This window comes from Podarcis filfolensis, assembly GCF_964270895.1.
Source record: "Podarcis filfolensis genome assembly, chromosome: 6".
NCBI classification, from domain to species: domain Eukaryota; kingdom Metazoa; phylum Chordata; class Lepidosauria; order Squamata; family Lacertidae; genus Podarcis; species Podarcis filfolensis.
Window position 1 is genome coordinate 76,616,711 of NC_139609.1, and position 24,595 is coordinate 76,641,305.

General features: G+C 45.9%; 1 protein-coding gene and 1 pseudogene across 3 annotated transcripts in view; both read left to right on the top strand.

Annotated features, from left to right (window-relative positions):
* Positions 1-290: 290 nt before the first annotated feature.
* The window catches only part of SRC (SRC proto-oncogene, non-receptor tyrosine kinase), a 96,932-nt gene continuing 72,627 nt past the window's right edge, over positions 291-24,595 (top strand). For both annotated transcript variants that reach the window (XM_083618783.1, XM_083618784.1), the window contains exon 1: positions 291-1,169. The gene's annotated coding sequence lies outside the window, so the exon portion shown is untranslated. The remainder of the gene's footprint in view (positions 1,170-24,595) is intronic.
* On the top strand, positions 22,712-23,665 carry LOC310764749 (ADP-ribosylation factor 6-like; annotated as a pseudogene). Its single transcript has one exon. The product of its transcript is annotated as an ADP-ribosylation factor 6-like (transcript).

A 24,595-nucleotide genomic window follows, 5' to 3' on the forward strand; every position in this document is an offset into this window, starting at 1 on the left:
AAAAAGACACCCACGACGTCAGTTCGCTGCTTGCGGACGTCACACCTTTGCTCACAACTACGCCATACCCTCTCCAACTCAACTCCCCCGGCAGGCAGGCAGAGCCACCGCGGGCTCCATTTTTTGTTGTTGTTCCCGTCGCCTCTTTTAGAAAAACTAAGCGGGTGGATGATCCCCGGTGATGATGATGATGATGATGATGGAGGTGGAGGCGAGGAGGAGGCGGCAGCTAGCGAAGGAAGGCGGGGGAGTTCCCCTCCCTCCTTAAAAGCCGCTTCCGGCCCCGCTGCCATATTCCTTTTTTGGAAGGGGGAGGAGGAAAAAGAAACCGAGAGAGAGAGAGAAATGAAATACTGTATAAAACAAGGCAGTCGAGGCTGACGGTGGTGGCAGCCGCTGCGTTTGGAGAGCATAGCGCGTCGACGCCAGGGCGCCCGGTGCCACGGGGACGGGCCTAAGGAGTGGCGCTGGTGGCGACGAAGCTTTGGATTCCTTGCTGGATGCTTCTGCCGGAGAAGAGCTTGAGGGATCTCTGGCGCGAGGTGGGGGCGGAGAGAGAGGAGACGGTGTCGGAGGCGCAGGCGGGCGTGTACCTCGGCTGCTGACCTCACTTCTCGAAAGCGCTCCAAGTTCACCATCCCTCTCCAGCCATTTGCTGATCTCCAGCCTTCTGCGCACCGGGAAAGGTTGCTGTGGGGCAAAGGCATCAGGAGACCGGCTCTGTAAAGGCGCACGCCTCTCTGGAAAGAGAGAGCGAGCGCGAGAGCGCGCTTCCGGCGCGCACACACACGCATCCTCCCTCCCATTCACTGGCTCGCTCCACACAAAGCGAGCGCCTTGGTTTCTCTTCCATCGCGGCTCTTTCCAAGCTATATGTGCGAGAGGAACTCCGGAGCGCGCCGGCTGGCCAGCGCCTGAGCTCTCCGGGTCCTGCCTTTGCGCGCCGTCTAGCCTCCCGTCTGCGATCCCGCCCCCCGCCCGCCTTTTTTTTTAATCGGAGCCATCGATTCATTTGTTTGCTCCCTGCTTGGCCCCGCTGAAGATCTGGCCGGTTCCCGTGGTTGGGAGGAGGAGACGGGGCGAAGGAAGGAAGCCAGGCGTCTCCATCTGGCCCCCGCGATTCTCTCTTGCCACCAGGAGACTTGAAAGAGAGAGGAAATAAAGGGAAGGTAAGTGTCTGCCGGGTGCTGCGGGGAGGGGATTGGACTGCTGTGCTTAATATCCCGGCGTCTCCGGCCGGGCGTGATCTTCACTAACTAAGCCTTGGTTGCAACTGACTAAGCGAGCTTTGTTAATATCCTGTTCTTGGACAGAGGAGGAGGAGGAGGGAGACTGCACGCGAAAATCAAAGCCGCAGGACCAGCAAACGTTATTGCTGCTCCCCCCGAACCCCTCGATGTCTTTTTAGAAAGGCAGCAATCATTCCCTGCGAGTGGCACAGATGGATTAAGTCTTTTTTGTTTTATAAAGGAGGCAACGAAAGGTGTCTCCTGATACGAGTTGTTGTGATGGTTCTGCTTGCTCGGTTTGGGCTTTTGTTTGGGAGGGGCGCGTGGAAGGTCGAAACCGCCCGGAAAGGAAGCGAAGAGTCTTTCCCCGGATCGTCTTGTGCGCGACTTGGTTCCGATACACTTTCTTTTGTTATGATTCTCCGTCTGCTTCGGCGGGCATGATGCGCCGCTCGCTCCCTTATCTAGGACTGTACTTTCTCTCCCCGCATCCCACTCCCACACACTCCCACTCTCGTAGTATATATTCAACCCAATCTCTTGGGCAAAGGAATAAGGTGGGGGAGAGGGGTAATCTGGGAGCTGTATCTAGGCCAAAATATGAAATATTTATCATGCCCGCTTCGATGGTTTTTCCAGTCCAGCTCCTTTTATTTTTTAATTTGCGATTGGTAAAATATTCATTTTCAGGGGGGCGAGAGACTACGAGTGTTTGTGTTTATGTTGTGGCAGTATCGTTCTAGGAGCACGCCTACAACGCTTCTCTTTAACCTGGTCACGCCTTAAAACTGCTGGCAGCCTGGCAGGATTTAATCTCGTGCAAAATTGGGGTGCTACTTAATTAACTAATAAATGGGGAGATCGCCGCCTCGTAACTTCTCGCTGCTGCTTTTATTGTGTGTGTGCGCGCGCGCGCGCGGCATGAAGCCGGCGGATGTAATGTGAGGCAACCCAGTTTATTGTCACATAAAGGCGACGTCCGTCATTCTCCAGGAGCGGAGGTTGGGCAATCTTCCCGAAGACCTTTAAGTGAGAAGGGCAAAACGGTGTGTGTGTGCGCGCGCGCGCGCGCGCGCTCTCTCTACTCTGAAAAATTGCAAAGAATTCGAGAGGGGAGCAGAGTTAACTCCTTAGTAGCTGCCAGAGAAAAGAGCAAACTGGTACGTTCTGTGCAGTGGAGAGAGAATGTCCTCTGTAGGAGTGCCTTTTTTTTGTCACTAGCAAGGCTTCAGGTGCCCTTATTGTTCTCTTGGGGGCTCTTGTGTCCAGTAAAGTTGTGTGTTCTCCCACTGCAGGATCTTCTTCTCCCTTCAAACTTGCTTGGAGTGCAATGCACAGAGTGTCCAGTGCAAATCAGGACATCTTTCTGCCCGTTTTATCTCGTGTCACAAACTCACCCGGTGGCCTTGGTCAAGTCCCTTGCTTTTCTCAGCAGGCATACGGAGAAGATCCTAGACCAAGCTTACAGGGTTTGTTTGAAGTCCTGCTGTGACATGATGTTACGGGAAGTGCTTCACACCCATGGAATGTGCTGCATAAATGCTAAGGGTGCATATAATGAAGGGTCCTTTGGATTAAGGCTTGTGTAACCTCCTTCTCCTCTTTGCAGCCTCTGGGAACCCTTGTAAAGCCTTGCCTGAAGGCCAGGGAACCCCTGGCATGTGAGATGGCATGTGGGGAATAGCAAAATCTGGTTGGAAGCAAATGCACTCAAGCAAGCTCAAATCCAGCCAGTATTTTTGGGTGACTTACATGCTGGTACTTGATGCGTGCATGTGAAATACACAATAGGAAGGAGGAAGAATGTCTTGATGGGTCTCTGCTGTGATTAGGGTCATCCAACACTCTCCTTCCAACAACAGTCAGCCAGATGTCCCTGGGAAGCTTAGAAGCAGAGAATGGAGGCAACAGATCCTCTCCTGTTGTGTGTCTGAAGCACCTGGCATTCAGTGGTATATAACATTAATACTGTTATTGCTATTAATAATAATTATTATTTATTAAACCTAGTAGTCACTTGTCACCTGAAAGCCCTCCAAGTAACTAAGCATTGAAGAACATATATTGAAATACTTTATAAAGTTAAAAAAAAAATCATATATAGATCATTGACATTCCATACAGCTTATAAAAAAAACAGCCCTGCCAATAACAGGGATAATAGCATTGACAACACACTAACAAAAAACCCAGACAAAATGATATTCTCACCCACTTACCAGTAAATAAAAAACAAAACTCAAACACTGATATGCACCCTTCCCTAGCCCAGAAGGCAGCCATGTCAACCCAGGATATATATATTTAAAATCTCCCTACCCCTAGCCAGAAGTCTTGGCCACAGGTTCAGCAGCTGCCAATCAGTGGGGTATGGGTCTTCCAAGGATGCTCTGGTGCTTCTCCTTTCCTTGCAAGGAGAGCAGCAATAAATGCAGAGCAGGGAGAGATGGCAAAAGTTTGCCTGCTCTGCAGACTTTCTGGCTGTTGCTCCTCTACTCTCATTGTTGGGGTCCTCGATCGCCATAACATACGGTGCCATATAGATCTGCGGTCACCAACCCTGTGCCCATGGGCCCAAGGCATCTGCTAAGGCTTTCATTGATGCTCCTGGCATCATCTGGAGGGTCACAGGTTCCCTTATCCCCACCCCCTGTCCCGAGCTATCTAAAGTGGCACATAGGAGTCCGCCTTATACCATTGATAAGTATTGCCTGCACTGATTGGCAGCTGCTCTATAGAGTTATCAGTCAGGGGACATTCCCAGTCCTACCAGGAATTGCCAGGGATTGAACCTGGGACCTTCTGCATGTAAAGCAGATGCCGTACCACTGAGCTACAGCATTCCCCAAGGGCCATGGCCATCATTCATGTCAGTGAATTCCATAAGGTAATTATGGAATGTGTGTAGAATTATTTTCCTTTTTTGCCTGTCCTGAATTTGCTGCCAGTCCACTTCTGATGCAATGTCAGCTGCCCCACATCCAGCATATGGGAAAGAACTCAAAGCTAGGAGTGCTTTTTTTAAACAAACGAACAGGAATAAACATACAATTAGAGTGACAAGACCCCTTGGAGACTCCCACATTTTTGGGTGGCATAAGGCTAAGCCCCTATAATTTTTACACTGCCCATTGCAATGAATCTGTAGTACCTTTTTAAGGTGCCACAGGGCTCCTCCTTACCTGTGCTGCTGCCATTCCATGATAGACATGAGAGTTTCCAACACCAAGGACTGACTCACATGCATGCACACACCTGCCAGGGTCTGATCCTGCTCTTAATCTGGCTCACAGATGAGTATGTGTGTTGGCTTTTTTGATAAGCATTGTTCTTCATGAGTCTGTAGGCCTAGCTTCAGAGGCTGGCAAGGCTGGGCATTTGCCAGGGTGCAGGATCCAGAAAAGGGTCCACATCCCTTCCCATTTTTATTTCACTCAAAGTATCCAGGATGTGGAAACCTATGACGGTTTTCAGTTTGCATGCCTTCCCTCTTCCAGGCTGGGAGACCCATGCCCGAGAGTCTTCAGAATCCTGGAGGTGCCATTGGGCAATTGTTAAGCAGAGGCAGCTTGCCCATCAAGATGAATGGGACATTGCCCCACCAACCTCATCTATCCCCGCCCCTGACTGTCTACCTCCTTACTTTCCACCAATCCAGGGGTGGCACAGCTATCAGTCTCCTCCTCCTCAGTCTCAATGTTGCATTTGAAGAACTCCGCAGGGAGGAGGATAATACCAGAATTAGCTGGTTCTGTCTCTCATTGGCTCTGGCGCCACCTACTGTTGACCTCCCAGCCTTTTGCACCACTGGTGGGTTGCAGCCATCACTGTTGTCAAATAAGATGAAAACCTTGCCATGTCTAATCAGTGAGGGCTCTTTTGGGCATGGGAGTCATGACTTGGTTGCCAAGGAGTATGTATTGGTGAACTCCTTAAGATTCCCCCCCCCTCTCTTAAAAAGAAAGAGGAAAAAGTATAGGCCAAAGCTGTCCCATTATGAGATGAGTGATTAGCAGCATTGGTCAGCTACTCGGCTGGTTTTCCAGGACACTTGAAAGGCAAGTGAAAATGACTCGTGGTGAAGCATCTCTTCCAGCTGTAATGAGTCAGGGAGTGCTGGTTCCTTCCTTTCAGTTTTAAACCAAGCTAGCTCTTTCATGGCTCTTTTAGGGACATTCTGTTGCCAGCAGGGAACTATACAGTAAAGTGTGTACAGTACAGTAAAGTGTGTATGTCCCACGGAGGACCTTACGGTCTTCAAATAAAAACATCTTGGAGATCCCGGGCCACAGGGAGGTTAGACTGGCCTCAACCAGAGCCAGGGGTTTTTCGGCTGTGGCCCCAGTCTGGTGGAACGCTCTGTCACAAGAGACTTGACATCTTTCTGCAGGGCCTGCAAGATGGAGCTGTTCCGCCAGGCCTTTGACACAGTCTGACCCCCTCTCTCCTTCTGTAATCTTCGTAGAACTCTAACCCGATGGTTGCCATTAATTTGATTCTGAATTGATTCTAGAATGTATTTTAATTAATTGACTGTGTGATTTTATGTACACTGTGCTATTTTTACCTGTTAGCTGCTCTGAGCCTGGCTTTGCCCGGGGAGGGCGGGATACAAATAAAATTTATTATTATTATTATTATTATTATTATTATTATTATTATTATTACTGAGATTCTAATAATCCTATTACACACTATTGTGATATACAATAGCATGCTTTTCGGTAGACAAGAGCAGGAGTGGGGAATTTGTGGCCCTCCAGATCATAGAATCATAGAATTGTATAGATTGAAGGGACTCTGAGGATCATCTAGTCCAACCCCCTGCCATGCAGGAATATGCAGCTGTTCCTTACAAGGATCAAACCTGCAACCTTGGCATTATCAGCACCATCCCTGATCTGGAGCAAGTCCTTCCATGGTAGGATGCTCTTCACTTGACTTGAATTATTTCTCTTCTTTCAAAACCATGTGGGATAAGGCTTATCAACATCTTCCAAGGTAAACCCTCCCATTGTTCAGCTGATTGGTTTTAAGGGGGGTGGGGACTTAGATTGAGAGGCAATACAAACCACTGCTAGAATTAGAAAATGTTTGCTGCTGTCGTTAGAAAGTATTACTAGTAGGCCTCTTTTGAGTAGATCTAGAGATCAGTTCTTCCATTTTTGGGTGGGGGAAGTGAAGACAGATGGATATCTAATATGAAATGAAACTGGCTTAACAGCAGGGAAATGATTCACTTTTTCTGCCCTGAAGAATTCTGTAAGTATGTTGACTATTGTTTTGGTAGTCTGAATCTTAGCTGTACATCTTAGACCCATAAAACTGTCATGTAAATTGAAAGCCGGGTTAATGATGGATAGTGGTTGGCATAATTGCATGCTTCGTGGTCCATACTTTCCCAGAAATGAGTGCACACCTAGGTGCATGTGCATCTTCAATCTGGAATAGATGTGAAAGTGATTCTTCAAACATGGAACACATGGAAAAGGAAGTTAATTGTCCCAATCAAAACAGTTTTCATTCTGAGCATTCTAGAAACATCGGTTTCTTCAGTAACAAAGTTGGGTGCTGTTTAGGAATGATAAAATATGTTTCAAACCACTTGTTTGAGGTTGAAAATCCAGTGAAATATTATTCTGACATGGAACGTGGAAGTAACAGGTCATTGGAAAGTCACTGGTGACTTGCTCATGGGTGAAGTCTGGAATTCCCCTCCATCAAGGGATGACCTGGCAGTTGCCTAGAGGTACCTATCGGAAACAATGAATCACATGTCCCAGTTATCACTATTCACATCTTCTCCTGAACAGGAAGGGATAATGCATATACACATACACACCACTGGGTATTAAATATAAATCATTTGGGGGCTCAAAAGCAGCATTCAAAACTCCCATTGTTCTAGGTGCATTTTGCGACATGGAATTTCATTAGTGCGAGCAGTTCCTGAGCTCCGGGCACAATCCTGCGCCTAAGGTTTCGGATTAAAACTGCAGAGTGGAAGGAAAGGAGGACCTTTTTCTGCCTCCCCACTTCCCCCACTACTCCCTGAAGACTGGAGAAGAGACCCTCTTAAGAATATTGGGGGGCTGGGCAGGGGAAGGACTAGCCCATGTGAAAAATGAACATAATATTTTAGCTGCAGTTCATTCATTTTCAGCTTTGTATTCTCGTTATAAAAAAGCGTGTCCAGACATTCTGTTGTTGTGCTTATAACCTAGGTTTAAGGTGCCATTTAGCTCCCAGCTTTTATATCTCAGTTTATAACACAGCTCGAAAGAACAGGTACAAAAAGGAACGCACACATTTCCCTTGATAAAGAAGGAAATGAACCGCTGGTGTGTTTTATTGTTCTAGGACTAGATGAGGTCTGAAATGATGCTTCAGTCCTAAATGTGTGTCTCTGTGTGTGGGAGCAGCTCTGAACAGTTTGCTGTGTTTGACATGTAGCTTTTCAGCATCTTCCTAGCTAACAGACCCAGTCCAGATGTTGTGCATCCTTTTGGACCAGAATGCAGCCTGCTGATCAACTCTCCTATCTTTCAGTTTTATGCTCATCTAATGTTACTGGTAGGGACACGGGTGGTGCTGTGGGTTAAACCCCAGAGCCTGGGACTTGCCGATCAGAAGGTCAGCGGTTCAAATCCCTGCGACGGGGTGAGCTCCCATTGCTCTGTTCCTGCTCTTGCCAACCTATCAGTTCGACAGCACATCAAAGTGCAAGTAGATAAATAGGTACCACTCCGGCGGGAAGGTAAACGGCTTTTCTGTGCGCTGCTCTGGTTCGCCAGAAGCAGCTTAGTCATGCTGGCCACATGACCTGGAAGCTGTACGCCGGCTCCCTCGGCCAATAAAGCGAGATGAGCGCCACAACCCCAGAGTCGGTCACGACTGGACCTAACTGTCAGGGGTCCCATTACCATTACCATTAATGTTACTGGTAGAAGGGTCTGGAGGAACCCCTCCAGACATCTTTTTTATTGTGCATTCATGATGGCATCAGGGTGGTTCTGTGCAATCCCACTTTCCATACTCCAAAGGTTTTGGGGTGGTCATAACTGTTTTATTTCCAGACTGTGCATGTCCCATAGCTTCCTGCTGAAATCTTGGGCTGGTTTTCTCTTGTTCTCCTTTTGTTGCACCGTAGTGCAAGAGTGCCCTTCCAGATGCAGTAACATTAGGAAAGCATTGCAGAACAACTAATACAGAGGAAAATATGTGTGGATGGTCCAGTATAAACCCACCATAGGGACACAGGTGGTGCTGCGGACTAAACCACTGAGACTCTTGCTGACTGGAAGGTTGGCGGTTCGAATCCCCGCAACGGAGTGAGCTCCCGTTGCTCTATCCCAGCTTCTGCCTACCTAGCAGTTCGAAAGCACACCCGTGCAAGTAGATAAATAGGTATCGCTGTGGCAGGAAGGTAAACGGCGTTTCCGTGCACTCTGGCCACATGACCCGGAAAGCTGTCTGTAGACAAAAGCCAGCTCGCTCAGCCTGAAAGCGAGATGAGCGCCGCAACCCCATAGTCGCCTTTGACTGGACTTAACCATCCAAGGGTCCTTTACCTTACCTAAACCCACCATTAATGTGCTATTATTGTGCCAATGACATATATTTGTGTAAAAAAAAAAATGGGGGGAGGGGCTTGAGAAGGAAGTGCAGTGGAGAACATCTGGAATTGCAGCAATTTTAACTAGATTTATCAGAGGGAGAGGTGATTCTGAGTTCTGCTTGCCTGAGTTTCTGCAATCGGTAGGAGTAAGTGCTGTTGTGCAGTGCCCATTCATTTGTGCTGGAAAACTGCCCTGGTGCATTTTGTGTGAGGAGATTAGATTGGCTTTCTTGGTCATTCATGAAACCCTGGGTTGAGTACTTATTATTGGTTTGCTAATGAGCACCAGTCTTTTTGGGAGGAGTACACAACCTGAGTTCCCTGAAGTGACCTGATTTAATCCAGCTGCCTCTCTTTCCTTTGATAGACTTCTAAAGAAACACACACACTATTTTTAAAGCCTCTTCTACTAATGACTACACTTTAAATTTTATTTCTGGCATGAATTTAGGAAATTTGAACGGCTATCCAAAGATCTATTGTTTCCTGCGCTGCCTACTTTACAGCTCAGTTTGTAGCTGGCGCTTTTATATCTGGTGGGGAATCTCAGGTGACCTCACTTCCTCAATGCTTCTGGCCTCCTGTTGCATAGCCTTGCTGGAAAGCCTCCTGATGATCTCTCGCTTCAGCTGGTGTTAAAACCCTTCACAAGTTTCCTTGAAAAGTCATCACCTCTCTTCTGATTCCTCTAAGCTAGTGGCTGTAGTCCAGCGGGTGTATTTAAAATGAGCTATTTGGAACTGCTTGCTAGAATGAGTTAGTCAGAAAGCCTTTCCCGGAACTTCTGGAAGCAGCTTGTGGGTGTGAAGCCATCTCCCTGACACTCAGTTTTTATTACGTGCAGGGTGTTTTTGCACTGGGGGAGCTTTCAAACATGCAGCACTTCACTTGTATCTCGAACTGGAGCAGTGCAGATTCACAATGTTATGTTGCTGGTTTGATAAATTGGTCTTGGTGTCGTTCAGGCCTGAAGATATGGTGGTGCTTCTGACTGGAGAGGTGACTCTTTTCTCATCCTTTCATGATTTGATGGTCAGTGATATTAATAAAGCAGCCTTCTCTAAACTGGTATTCCGCAGACGTTTCGGGCTATAACTCCCATCAACTCCAACCAGTGTGTTCTGCACTCCATATTTACAGGTAATGGAGACTTGGAACCCTATGATGCAACCTTCAAAGTATTCAAAGAACCAGAAATCTAATGGACCCCCCCCCCCCCGCTCCAACCCCACCATGGCAACTCCACAAGAGGGAGGTGGTTTAAACCACAGAGCCTAGGGCTTGCCAATCGGAAGGTCAGTTTGAATCCCTGCGACGGGGTGAGCTCCTGTTGTTCAGTCCCAGCTCCTGCCCACCTAGCAGTTCAAAAGCACGTCAAGTGCAAGTAGAGAAATAGGTACCGCTCCAGCGGGAGGGTAAACGGCGTTTCCGTGTGCTGCTCTGGTTCACCAGAAACGGTTTAGTCATGCTGGCCACATGACCCGGAAGCTGCCTGCGGACAAACGCTGGCTCCCTTGGCCTATAGAGCGAGATGAGCAACCCCAGAGTCATCCGTGACTGGACCTAATGGTCAGGGGTACCTTTTGGAAGTACTGTACCCTAGGTGTGTGTAAGGAGATCTGTTTAACACTGCAAAGCAACTTGAAAAGCCACTCCCAAATTGTAAGCAACATTTCAAGGGAGGGGACCCCAGCTATTAGGATCTGCTTTAGCTTCTTCCATCTCTTGAAATGCACATTGCTAATCAATTGATTTTGCCAGGGGGGGGGCAGAGGCTAGTTCTAGGAGCTAATTCACACAGCTACGGCTGGTTCACAAATACTTCCTAGCCTAAGTGATGTAATGTAGTCCACCATTTGGGATGTCACAGATGATTTGGAGATGCTTTGCTGAACTGGTCCTGCCATGTAGGAGCATAGACTCATATCCTATGCTTAGCTCTGTGGGAGCGTCTTGAAATGGTCTGCTCTCGACTGCTGCCTAGTCCATTTCTGTAATGGATGTCCTTTTGTTTTGAAGGATTAATATAATGATCCATATTCATCTTGGCTCTAAACACAATTAATGCCTCGCATTTTGAAGCATTATGGCACCATATGGCAAGCTACCCAACTCATAATGTCCCCTAATCTTCAGGTTTTTGCTTAGCAGCCTTTAAGTTCTGGCCATTGTTGCCGTTCAGAGTCTCACCAGTGTGCTTGCTATCCATTGCTAAATGAGGTATGTACTTGAGGAAAACTACAAACAAATCAAACTGTGGTCATGTGATCCGAAGTGTGATCATAGCATAAGACAGGGAAGTGGGAAGTTTTGAGATCTAATTCTGTCTCTGATGTGCATTCCCCTTAGGAAATTTATTCAAACCTCTGTTGTCATCAACTTCCCCTTTAGTAATATGAAGTTGAGATTTAGTGTATCTCAATTTGAGGAAATGTTTTTGAAAAATTGGCTTCTGAGAGTGCTGTTTGTGATGCTCCAAATGTACAGCTATTGGTAGGACTATTTCCAGACTAGGAAACAGCTATTTGCCTGGTTACCTGAAGCAAGCAACAGTCTCCTGGGTAACAAGACAAAGAAGCCATAGCTGGGTTCTTCCAACATGCTCTAACATGGGGCTACTTTTGAAAACCTTAGGAAGCTTCAGCTGGTCCAGAATGCAACCACAATGACGTTGTTGGGTATGCACACTTATCACATTCCACCAACATCTGCACTGATTACCAGGTTGCTTCTGGGCACTAAGTTTGGGTGATTATCTTTTATCGAAGTCCTAAATAGCTTCAGTCCAGGATACCTTGTGGATCATCCTGCCTGCTCCCTAAGATCAGAAGGAGAGGTCCATCTCCTTGTCTCACCTAGGATGAAAATGTATATGAATGAGACAAGAGAGAGTGAGCCTTCTTGGTGGCTCCACCTACATTATGGAACACCCTGCTCCACAAAGTACAGTTGGCTCCTGTGCTGTTTTTTTGCTGGTTGTCAAATACTGCATTATTTCAGCAGGTTCTCATCGTATGTGGCGGATAATGTTTTCCCCCCCTTAGTTTTACTTGCTGATCCTGCCTCCTTGGCTGATAGTTTAATGATTTTGTTCATTGGAAATTGCCATTTAAAATGTTGGGGAGCCAAGGGCCACATTCCCTTCTGGAAACTCTTTCAAGGACCATGTTCAAGTAGTGGGTGGGGTCAGAGGCAAAGGTGGGCGGAGCAAGACATGTAAATGCTATCTTTTGCTCATTGGCCAGTTTCTGGACATACTTGTACAGACCTCACCTAAAGTTTGCAAAAAAAAAAGTATCTGTGTTTAGGGATTGATTCCCGTAATTCTCTGGCCACCAAAATTATTTCAAGGGCACAGTGGTGCAGTGCAGCAGGTTTTTGAAAGTCAGGCCTGATTGAGATTAGCTTAATTTCATAACACTTTGAAGGAAACAGTTTTCTCATCTTCTGTTCAGAGTGCTAAATTGTAATCAAACTCTTGGGAACATCGGAGCAGCAGCCTTATACATAGCCAGAGAGTTGGTCCGTCTAACTCCCTACTGTCTACACCAGGGCTAGCCAACAAGATGCCCTACAGATGATGTTGGACTTCCAACACCCTTCACCCCAGCCAGTGCGGCCAATGGCCAGGAATTAAAGGAGCTGGAGACCCAACAACATCTGAAGAGCATCATGCTGCTACTCCAGGTCCATAATGACTGGCAGTGGCTCTCTAGGATTTCAGGCAATGGTTTCTCCTACACCTACCTGGCGAAGGTGAGGGTTGAACCCAAGCCCTTCTCTGTGCAAAGCAGATGCTCTGAAAATGAGCTACAGCCCTTTCCTCTTACTTTCTCTCTCTCTCTCTCTCCAGTTCTTAACCAGATGACCTTGCATCAAAAACCCAGCTTCATCACCAGATTACACAAGTCATTAGGCGAATCTGCACCATTATGGTCCTGCAGCTATAGCCTTGCCCTTGTGGTGGTTTGAACCAATCCTATCGTGCATTGTCAGTAGCGCATGCCAGTAATAGGCGAGGCCTTACCTGGCTTATGCCTCACCATGTTGCTCATGACAAACTACTTTCCCCCCACTATGTTGCTAACTCATGAAATACAAATAATGTTTGCTTTGGGCTAGTCATTCTGATGTTGAGGTTCAGTCTACTTTTTTTCATCTCGTCTATTGTGAGAACAGGATGTTGGACTAGATGGGCCATTGGCCTAATCCTGCGGACTTTCCTTATGTTCTTACGCCAGAGTTGCTGGATCCGAAATGGATATCAGAAGCAGTGGGAGTCCTAAATCTCTCACTTTCCTTCCTTGGGCATGGCACACGGATGCCCTTAAGAGTTGCAGAACCCAAAGGAGAGGGGTATAAATTTCTTATCAGAGCCATCTGGGCTGCCTTAGGTGCAACGCTGGAAGGGAGTTGCAAATGAAAAGAACAGCGTGCATTCTAATCACCGCCTGGAGAAGTTCTGTTCTGCGTTTCTGTCTGCCAGATTGTGCATAGGCTTCAGGTGCCTGCAGATTGCTGCTGCAGTCATCATCTGCGTGGTGGGTGGCCTCTCGGGTCTTGGGAAGCTGCTGCCAGGATTGCTTGAGAGGCAGCCCAGTCAGATGAATTGTGGGGAGGCAAGGGAGACAGGGTGGAGTTGCGAGGAAAACCTGGGAAAGGATATTCCTTGAGCACCAGCTTTTGTGTGCAACACTGTGCACTTGCTGGGAGGCGGCAGCAGGGCAGCAAAATCTTGAGTGCCTGCAGGACCTGATTCTCAGCATAATGGCTAAGAGCCTGAGGGTTGTCTCATCTAATGCTAGTCCTACTCATACTACACCAGATGAAGTTAATGTACCATAAGTTAGTTGTGTCTATTAATTTCAATGGGTCTGTTCTGAGTAGGGCTAGCATCTCAGCTACAGAGTGGGAAGTCCCTAGTCTAAACCAGGGGTCGGCAACCTAAGGCCCATGGGCCGGTAGCAGCCCACCGGCACATGGCAACCCCTGCTGCCGCCCGCTCTTACCGGCACAGTGTGGGGACCGACTTCTGGGTTGATGGCGCCTGTGCACAGTATTCAGATGCTGATATGGGGAAAGCAAAGGTGTGAGCCGAACTTTTCCATATTGTGAACAATTTTATTCAGGGGTTAATAGGAGCGCTCAAGAAAGGAAGTCTTAGAGTGTAACATGGATCAAGGTTGGCTGTGCTGTCTTGCAGTGGGGGAAACTGGTCTGGCTCTGACTTCAGACTTGCACTATTTACCCTTCAGAGTTGAGACTAAACATTCTGGAGTGTTTAGCCTGTGAGGTACAAAAGCAAGGAGAAATCTTTTGCTTTACAAGGATAGAGGTTTGATGCAAGAACTAGGGGAAAATATTATGCTGCTCCCTTACAAGTAAGCAACTTGTACAGAACTGCTGACCGGATCAAGTGACAGCTAGGCATTTTGTATCCGGGGCCCTTCATTAGGGAAAGAAACACTGTTTCTTCAACAACTCATTTAGCAGCATAAATTAAGTGAATTTGTCAACGTTCTGCTCGGACACTGAGGTCCAGCTCTGAGAGCCTTCTGGCGGTTCCCTCACTGTGAGAAGCCAAGTTACAGGGAACCAGGCAGAGGGCCTTCTCAGTGGTGGCACCCGCCCTGTGGAATGCCTTCCCATCAGATGTCAAGGAAATAAACAATTGTCTGACTTTTAGAAGACATCTGAAGGCAGCCCTGTTTAGGGAAGTTTTTAATGTTTGATGTTTTATCGTGTTTTTAATATTCTGTTGGAAGCTGCCCAAAGTGGCTGAGGAAACCAAACCAGATGAGTAAGGAATGAATAAATAAATAAATAATAAATAAAAATTATTATTATTATTAATTAAATGTTTAGTCATGCAAATCAAGGCTCTGCTTGAAGACCTACAACACAGTCCTTTGCATGTTTACTCAGAAGTAAATCACATATTCAATGGAGCTTTCTCCAAGGTAAGTGTGCATTGGATTGTAGCTGTAGATTCTGGTTTCGTCATTGGTTCCTGGGTGACCTTGGCAATCCCTACCTCCTGCATTTAGAGCTAATCAACAAGTACTTGTTATGGTTGCCAGTAAGAATTTGTATTGTATGTAATTAATTGTACGACAGGGTAATATCGTGGTGCCACCCACACAGCAGTGAGTCCAGATTCAATGCTAAATGTAAACTATTAGCCTTGATTCTAAATTGGTGGCTTAGGGCCAAGGGGTTCCCTTGGTTAGCTAGCTTTTATCTGTTTGAGGGTAATACTGCCAATCAAATTTGAGCAGGGTTAGAATGGCGCATTGTGCATTTGTCTTAAGATAATACAGGATGACAATGACCTGGTGATGGCATTGTGTGGATACCTCGTGATAGGTAACTAAGCAAAACATGGTTGTTGCACACTAAAGTCTAGTGTGGAAGCACCCAGACACGGATGGGTCATTGGCAAATTTCAGCAGCCAATCAAGGAGGTAAAAGGTGAGAACCGGGATTTCTATTCTTTCTAGTACCAAAGACAGAAACAATGAAGGGGTAATTTGTATCTGTGTTTATGCAGGATGCTTGAAATAGTGGGACAACTAAGTTGCTATTTAATGGAGAATCTACCCCACTGTGTTAGGTACGTTGGATCTTTAGTGAGCCTTTTGTTTCTGTTAGGCTTTTACCCACGATAAGTTTTATAAACTTATTCTTGATTACATTTTTCACAATGAACCATGCCAGGGAGCAGATTTCATTCACAGCTGGTGATTTTGACAGATTGATACACTTCTTATTGGAAATATTATATTATGACTTAGTATTGACGTTACAGGAGCCAGAATCTAGTACTAAAAGGGTTTTGGAACTAATTCAAGAATTTGGTCAAGTGGCAGGATTTAAACTGAACAAGTTAAAAACTAAGGTTTTAGAGAAAAATTTAACACCGATTGAAAGAGAGAGGTTTCAGAATGAGATAGGCTTGACTGTGGTTAAGAAAGTGAAATACCTGGGGATTAATATGACAGCCAAAAATGGGAACTTATTTAAAGATAATTATGAAAAATGTTGGACGGAAGTGAAAAAAGACTTAGAAATTTGGTCGAACTTGAAGCTTTCACTGTTGGGTCGTATTGCTGTGATAAAAATGAATGTATTGCCTAGAATGCTGTTTTTGTTTCAAACATTGCAAATTGTGGACAAGATGGACCGTTTCAAGAAGTGGCAGAGAGATATTTCTAGATTTGTCTGGCAGGGCAAGAAGCCCAGAATAAAATTTAAGATATTAACTGATGCAAAGGAAAGGGGTAGATTTGCCCTGCCAGACTTTAAACTTTACTATGAATCAGCAGCCTTTTGCTGGTTGAAAGAATGGCTGCTTCTGGAAAACACAGACATTTTGGACTTAGAAGGTTTTAACAATGTATTTGGATGGCATGCATATCTGTGGTATGACAAGGTCAAAGCGCATAAAGTATTTAAAAACCATATCGTCAGGAAAGCATTGTTTAATGTTTGGATAAGATATAAGGACTTATTGGAAAATAAAACCCCAAGGTGGCTGTCACCAATGGAAGCAAAAGCCCAGAAAAAGCTCAATATGGAGGCCAAATGGCCGAAATATTGGGAAATTTTGGAACAAGAGGGAGATAGACTGAAACTGCAGAGTTTTGAGAAACTAGAAAACAAAGTGCGAGATTGGCTTCATTATTATCAGATAATGGAGGCATATAATTTGGACAAGAAAATTGGCTTCCAGGTGGAAAAATCAAAATTAGAAACAGAACTGTTAGAACCCAAAACTAAGATTTTGTCAAAGATGTATAACTTGCTGTTGAAATGGAATACTCAGGATGAAACGGTGAAATCTGCTATGATTAAATGGGCACAAGATGTTGGACATAACATTATGTTTGCTGACTGGGAACAGTTATGGACCACAGGTATGAAGTTTACGGCATGCAATGCCTTAAGAGAGAATATTATGAAGATGATATACAGGTGGTACATGACCCCAGTCAAGCTTGCAAAAATCTATCATTTGCCCGATAATAAATGTTGGAAATGTAAAGAAACTGAAGGTACATTCTTTCACCTTTGGTGGACGTGCCCAAGGATTAAGGCTTTCTGGGAAATGATCTATAATGAAATGAAAAAGGTATTTAAATATACCTTCCTGAAGAAACCAGAGGCCTTTCTTCTCGGCATTGTCGGCCAATTGGTGCCAAAGAAGGACAGAACTTTTTTTATGTACGCTACAACAGCAGCAAGAATACTCATTGCAAAGTATTGGAAGACACAAGATCTACCCACTTTGGAAGAATGGCAGACGAAGGTGATGGACTATATGGGATTGGCAGAATGACTGGCAGAATCCGAGACCAGGGAGAAGAGTCGGTGGAAGAAGATTGGAAGAAATTCAAAGACTATCTACAGAAATATTGTAAAATTAATGAATGTTAGAATGATGTTGGATAGAAATTAAGTGGTTTCCAGCTGTAATGCTTTAAGAGAATATGAAAAAAGGGTTATAAATAGGTAAAAATCTAATGGTAAGGATTTGCTGAACCAACAATTTGAAGTGGAATACAAAAAAGGGAGGTATGAGGAGGTCCAGGAAACAAGCTAAAGGAAAATAAGCAATGGAAAATCTGTGTGTTTTTAACTATTTTTATTTTGTATTTTTGTTATTTTTTTCATTTTTATTGTAATACTTTAAAAAATCTTAATAAATATCTTATAAAAAAAAAGGAAATTTATATTATGAAGAAACCTTAATATGACCACCTTGGGAGTTGTCCTCTGTGCCATCAGTAATTCTGCTTTGTTAGTTGCAGCACAGGATGGAAAAGTCCAATATGCAGCTAATTATCAAACGTATTGATTTGCTGCAAAGATGGGATTGGTTTGGAAATTGAAAAGCTGCAGGTCTATGGCTGAGTGGGGAGAGTATGGCATAGCAGTGAATCAGTAGTGCTGTAGAGTAAGCTTTCATGGGTGAGACTTTAAATAATAATAATAATAATAATAATAATAATAATAATAATAATACTGTTATTTATGCCCCGCCCATCTGGCTGGCTTTCCCCAGCCACTCTGGGCGGCTCCCAACCAAATATTAAAACCTGTAAGTGACTGATAGGTAAAGGTCTAGTCGTGGCCGACTCTGGGGTTGCGGCGCTCATCTCACTTTAATGGCCGAGGGAGCCAGCGTACAGCTTCCGGGTCATGTGACCATCATGACTAAGCCGCTTCTAGCGAACCAGAGCAGCGCACGGAAAGGCCGTTTACCTTCCCGCCGGAGCGGTCCCTATTTATCCACTTGCACTTTGACGTGCTTTTGAACTGCTAGGTTGGCAGGAGCAGGGACTGAGCAACAGGAACTCACCCCGTCATGGGGATTCGAACCACCAACCTTCTGATTGGCAAGTCCTAGGCTCTGTGGTTTAACCCACAGTGCCACCCGTGTCCCTTGTAGGTGACTGATAGCCAGGTGCTAAATGCGCCTGGGACCTTGCTAATTTTGAGCACTGCCAGCATCTTTAGACAGGACTGGGAAAGACTCCTATGTGAAACCTTGGAGAGTCACTGTAAGACAGCATGTAAACAATACTGAGCTTGATGGGCCAGTGGTCTAACTCGTTGTAAGGCAGCTTTGTAGGAGCTTGTGAGAGACTGCTGGAGCATCCAGTGCATGTTTACTGGTAAGTAGGTCCTGCTGTGTTCAATGAGGCTTTCTCCCAGAGAAGTGTGCATAGGAATGCCACTCAGGAAATCAGTGTTAAAAAATGTTATTCCTATGTCCTAATTAATATAATGGACAATTGAGTTTTAAAGCACACAGTGAGTAGGAAGTCAGCATGTGCAAGAACAAGGCTGTTCTATTTTGATAGATGTTTGTGGGTGGTAAGTGAGAGAATGAGCACATGTGGGGCAGCTGTTAGGTAAGAAACTCATCCCAATTGGCTTTGGGCCTCTTTGTTCAGCAGCCATCTGTTTATCTCCAAAGCAGACCTACTCACCACTAGTTGCAAACTCCCAGGAAAATATTTTTTGGTGGGGAGGGGGAGGGAGGGTGATTCATGGGCCCCAGTCCACTCACTATTATAATCTACCTGGATCTCAAATGCACTTATAAGGATTTTAATAGTACAGCATGATGCTATTAGTCACCAGCATTTTCAGAACATGCAGAGCAAACAAGCTATCTAATGGTAGCCAATATGGCGCCCTCCAAAGGTTGTTGGACTACAGCTCCCATCAACACCAGGCAGCATAGTCAATCATCAGGGATCAGCAACTTGTGGAGGGCACCATGTTGGTTATCTCTGTTCTATAGAATACCTACCTGCCTTATCTGGAAAACAGAAGCTGTTGCCCAAACCAGCTGAGAATTTCAGTCTGTTAGTATTACTGAAGACTTTGCTGGCATGACCAGTTGTGTGTTGTTTTTCACAGCCAGGGGAAACTAACACCTTAAAGAAAACGGTAGGTTTCATCTTCCTGAGCCCATGAACTACAAAGTGTCCCTTTAAGACCAGGGCTCTTTAGATCTCCCAATTGCTAGGCTGAAGCTCCTTTGTAGAGCATGAGCCAAACAGCATGACGGAATAAAGAGATGTGTTGCGTGTCGATGCATGCAGTCTTTGAAGGTCCAGGGGAAACACATTCAGCCTAAACAAAGATGTTTGTTTTTAAGACTCGAGCTAGCTAGCCTTGGCATAGAAAGCAGAGCATAAAAGCAACTGCTTTCTGTAGACTATTAATAGCTATGCTAGATATCTTCAGTAAAGACTTATTAAGTCACAGAAAGCTCACAATTCTGTTGGTAGATAGGAGAGGTGCTCTCTTCCCCCAGAAAAACATGCATGCGTGCAATGATTTACCCCTAGAGATGGGGAACGTAGTAATGGGATTTTCTCCAGTTGTTACGGGTTGAACCTAAGACTCCACCCTTTAGTTTGTTCTCTTGGTTACTTCCAGTTTCTTATGTACCTGAGCGTTAGCCTGTTTAGCAATAAATTTGTTACAGGCCCACAAAGTGAATACAGTGGTACCTCGGGTTACATATGCTTCAGGTTACAGACACTTCAGGTTACAGACTCCACTAACCCAGAAATAGCACCTCGGGTTAAGAACTTTGCTTCAGGATGAGCACAGAAATCGTGTGGCGGTGGTAGCAGCTGGAGGCCCCATTAGCTAAAGTGGTGCTTCAGGTTAAGAACAGTTTCAGGTTAAGAACAGACCTCCGGAACGAATTAACTACTTAACCCGAGGTACCACTGTAGCTTTCACTTATATTAAATAAGAACTTAACAGGGAACCTTAGGCCCACAGGCCAAAGGCAGCCATTGAAGTAAAGTGGTACCTTGGGTACCGCTTCAGACACTTCAGGTTACAGACTCCTCTAACCCAGAAATAGTACCTCGGGTTAAGAACTTTGCTTCAGGATGAGAACAGAAATCGCCGGCGGTGGCGTGGCAGCAGTGGGAGGCCCCATTAGCTAACGTGGTACCTCAGGTTAAGAACAGTTTCAGGTTAAGAACGGACCTCCAGAATGAATTATGTTCTTAACCCGAGGTACCACTGTACGTACAATCATACCTCGGATTGAATGTTCTTTAGGTTGAGCGCTTTTGGGTTGCGCTCCACGGCAACCCGGAAGTAACGGAGTGCGTTACTTCCAGGTTTCGCTGCTTGCGCATGTGCAGGCGCTCAAAATGACGTCACACGCATGTGTGGAAGTGGCAAAACACGACGCACCGACGCATCTTACGTTCTGTTCAGGATGCAAACGGGGCTCTGGAACGGATCCCGTTCGTATCCCGAGGTACCACTGTATCTATCTGACCCATGGCACTCTCTTCCAGGTCACCCAAACCCTTCCCCTGCCCTGATCTGCACTCTCTTTCATTTTTTTGGCCTGGCTGGACTGTGTCCTTCAGTTCTGATAATGCTTCCTTGTTTGTATGATGGAGGAGACAAGGAAGGAACCAGCTTACTGTACAAAGGTAAAATTCACGTCTGTTGTTCTGCCTACTTTCAACTATGGCCCCATCCACTGCTGGCATATTGCCTGTGCAAGGTTGCCCAGAAGGAAAAAGACCCCCCCCCAACTGGAAAAGGGTTTCCCACTCCTGCTCTAGGGAGCTCTCACCCAGACATCTCTTGATTTTATGAGTGTCAAACTAGCCCAGTGGTTGGGGACCTGCACTCTGTGGGTGACATGGCCCTGGCTTCATTTCTTGAGATTCTCCTGATGGTGGCACATGGTGGGGGGTGGCACACAGCTGAGGAAGTGTTCCAGCAATAGGGTGTCACAGAAGAAAGAGAGTTTGCTGTGCGATCCTGCAGTGCTGCAAACTCCACTCACATTTGGCTCTGCCCTGGCTACCAATGGCATGTGGCCTCTGAAAGATTATGTCCAAGCAATGTGGTCCTTGACAGGGGAAAAGAAAGATTTCCTACCCTCTATCATTACTGAGCACAGATACTGACAGCTTTAAAATGACAAAATAAAAGGGCAGTTCCATCTCTTCTGATACTGTGAGAGCAGCACAGGAAGGCCTGATAATATCAGATTGGATATTGACCAATTAGCGTTTGCTTAGACATTTGATCTAATTGTAAATGGCAAGCTTCCTACTGGGAAACACAATTACATGAAGTCTAGAGGGCTCAACAGTAACACCTAAGATGTCTTTAAGATATCGTGTAAATGACTCTGAAAGCGATCTAGCAAGAATTTCCAGCAGCCAGGAAAATAAATGCAGCACTAGGAAAATATCTTATGATGACTAGCATTCTTAGCAGGGGAATTCTAGGAACCAATTTTTTGAAACTACAGGCAACTCATACAGCTTGGTAGCAATAAGGTGTGAGCACCTCATTGTTCCATCAGGGTTTGAACCTATTGTGGGTCTTGAGCCTTAGAGACATTGGGCAAGAATTTTCTTCTGTGTACCCCTACTGAATACTGGCCCAGAAGGTTAACTACAGCATGGTTACCCAGGCCACAAGCATATTGAATACTGCAAGGACAGAGAAGGTCACATGACAAGGAGAGATTCCTATAAAAGTTTCCAAGCCAGGCTTGTTCTGTAGTCTGTATGCAACATGTGGGGTCTCTTTTTCATGTCAGGGAACTTTTAATATCTGAATTTGAAGATTGAAAAAAAACATTGGCTTATAGAAAATAGGATAGTTGGATGTTAATGATGAGCAAATGCTATATTAAGCTGCAGGACAGAGTCTTTGAATCCTTTTTCATTTTCTTTTCTCTTTTTTTCTTTCTTGCCTCTGTCCCTTTTTAGATTACATTTTTAAAGTATTTCTTTTATTCTGGTGTATTATGAAAAGATACTTTGTATTGGGTAGGTCTTAGGAGAAGTATCAGTAAAAACAGATATTTTATTTAAAAAGAGAGAGAAATAATCTTAGGATGCAATTGTAAACATACTAACAAAGGAATAAGTCCTACTGAATCTTAAGTAGAAACATGAATAGTCAATATAACTGCAATTGACAATACAATTTCAATTTATTTTAAATTATCTGTATTCGTCTTGCTACATTGTTTGTCACCAGATCAGGATAGGTTGTATCCTACATAAAATGAAAAGACTGTATTCTAAATGCTTTTATCTGTTATATTTTGCCGGTCTTCTTAAAAGATGTGCAGATACCAACCAATCAAACCAGAACTTAGTGGGTCTTAAGAAACTCCACTTTTCAAATGTTGAAAAACTGCCAGTGGTGTTTTTTACATTATTAAAAGAAAAACTATTATTATTACAGTGCCAAAAGGCTCCACAGTGAATACAGATAACCATAGCAAACTAGATTTGTTGATATGGATTAAAAACTGTTTGCGTCTCAGGCAGCAGCAAAACTCACTCCATGACTTGTACAGTCAGAATGCTGAATCACTCCTCTTAGCCAGCAAAACTTCCTGCATCAGAGAGCCGGTCTGCAAAACTTCCAGCATGTCAGCTGCCAGCGAGCCAGTAATGACAGTTCCACACCACGCCCCCCTAGGGCTGAGCCAATGGAACAACGCCCGGCTATCTACATGTATGCAGGAAGCAGTTCTTCCCGGGGCTACACAGAGGCTGCGTTGGAGGTAGAACAGCATTTCACCATGGGACTTTTACTCAGCCGGATTCAGAGTGCTTTGCAGCGTTTCTGTGGGACGGAGGCTCGTATTCTCCTGCTGGGCCTGGATGCAGCTGGCAAAACAACCCTCCTCTATAAGCTGAAGCTGAATGAAACCATAATGACTATTCCCACCATTGGCTTCCACGTGGAAACAATAAGGCCCATCAACAACATCTCTTTCACCATGTGGGATGTGTGTGGTCAAGAACGGGTCAGGCCGTTCTGGAGGCATTACCAGCCCAACACAGATGGGCTGGTATTCGTGGTGGACAGCGTGGATTACGTTCGCTTTGAGGAGGCCAGGTCCGAGCTGGAAGCCCTGCTGGGTGATGAGCTCTTTCAAGAGGTGCCCGTGGTGCTGCTGGCCAACAAGCAAGATTTGCCCGGAGCGTGGCCCCCCTGGAGGTGACAGAGGAAACTGCAAGGCCACCGGTGGCATGTGCAGGGCTGCTCTGCCCTGACCGGAGAAGGGATCTCCGAGGCAATGGGGAAGCTGGCCGAGATGGTCAAGATGCATTGCGAAGCCCAGGGCACATAAGTCAGTTGGGGAGGCATATCAAGATTCCTAGATATAGTAGAGCAGGGGTCAGCAAACTTTTTCATCAGGGGGCCGGACTATATTTTGAAAATATAGCTCCCAGGCGGTGTGCACCACGCGCTGCGACCCATTGTCCGAGGCCGGGTCAGCGGGCAGGCCGTGCACGCGGAGCGCTGGGCAGGTGGCACACAGCTTGCCCTCCAGCTGCTCCAGCGTGGCCGCCAAGCTCGCCACCAGCAGCAGCACCAAGCCAGGCATGGTGGCAGCAGGCGCACAAAGCTCTGGCTGAAGCCCCGTGACGCGCCCTTCACAATGCCCATGGCGCGGCCCAGACCTGCCACCCGCCCACTGACCTCTCCGTCCATGGCCGCGCCAGGTTTACCTCAGCGGCGCCAGCGTCACCGCCCACCCAGAAGCCGTGCTAGTGTCATGGAAATCAGTCCCTGTGCGGCAAGGCATCCACAGTGCATGGGGACTAACCCAGCGGGCGGCAGGGTCCATGGGCCAGATTTACGAGCCTGGGGGGCCGCATCCGGCCCCCGGGCCTTAGTTTGCCAGCCCCTGTAGTAGAGCATGAGACTCTTACTCTCAGGGTTGTGGGTTTGAGCTCCACATTGGGCAAAAGATTACACTGCAGGCGGTTGGACTAGGTTACCTTTGTGGTCCATCCCAATTTCTTGGATTCTTGCATGGAGGACACAAGATCCTGCTTCTTGGTTGCTTGTTCTGGCTGAGATGCCCTTGCCAAGGTTGCTTCAACTGCACAAGGTGTATACAGAACACTGTCCTGTTTACCAACTGCTGCCATGGGATTTTGGAGAAGGCACACATGCTGTTGTTTCTTGGACACTGAATCCGGTGTACAGTTCACAGGACTTTTGTGATATGTAGTTTGGACCAATAAAGGCATTGGCCTAATTTGGAATGTCTCTTATTGGCCGACATTGCTGCTTTTGCTTTTTATTCAACGTATCGTTAGCCAGAATACATAACCAAAAAAAGAAAATTCATGGACTTCAAAACCTGAATAATCAGCCCCACCAATATCATCTCTGGATCCTTGGCTATTTGAGTGCTTCT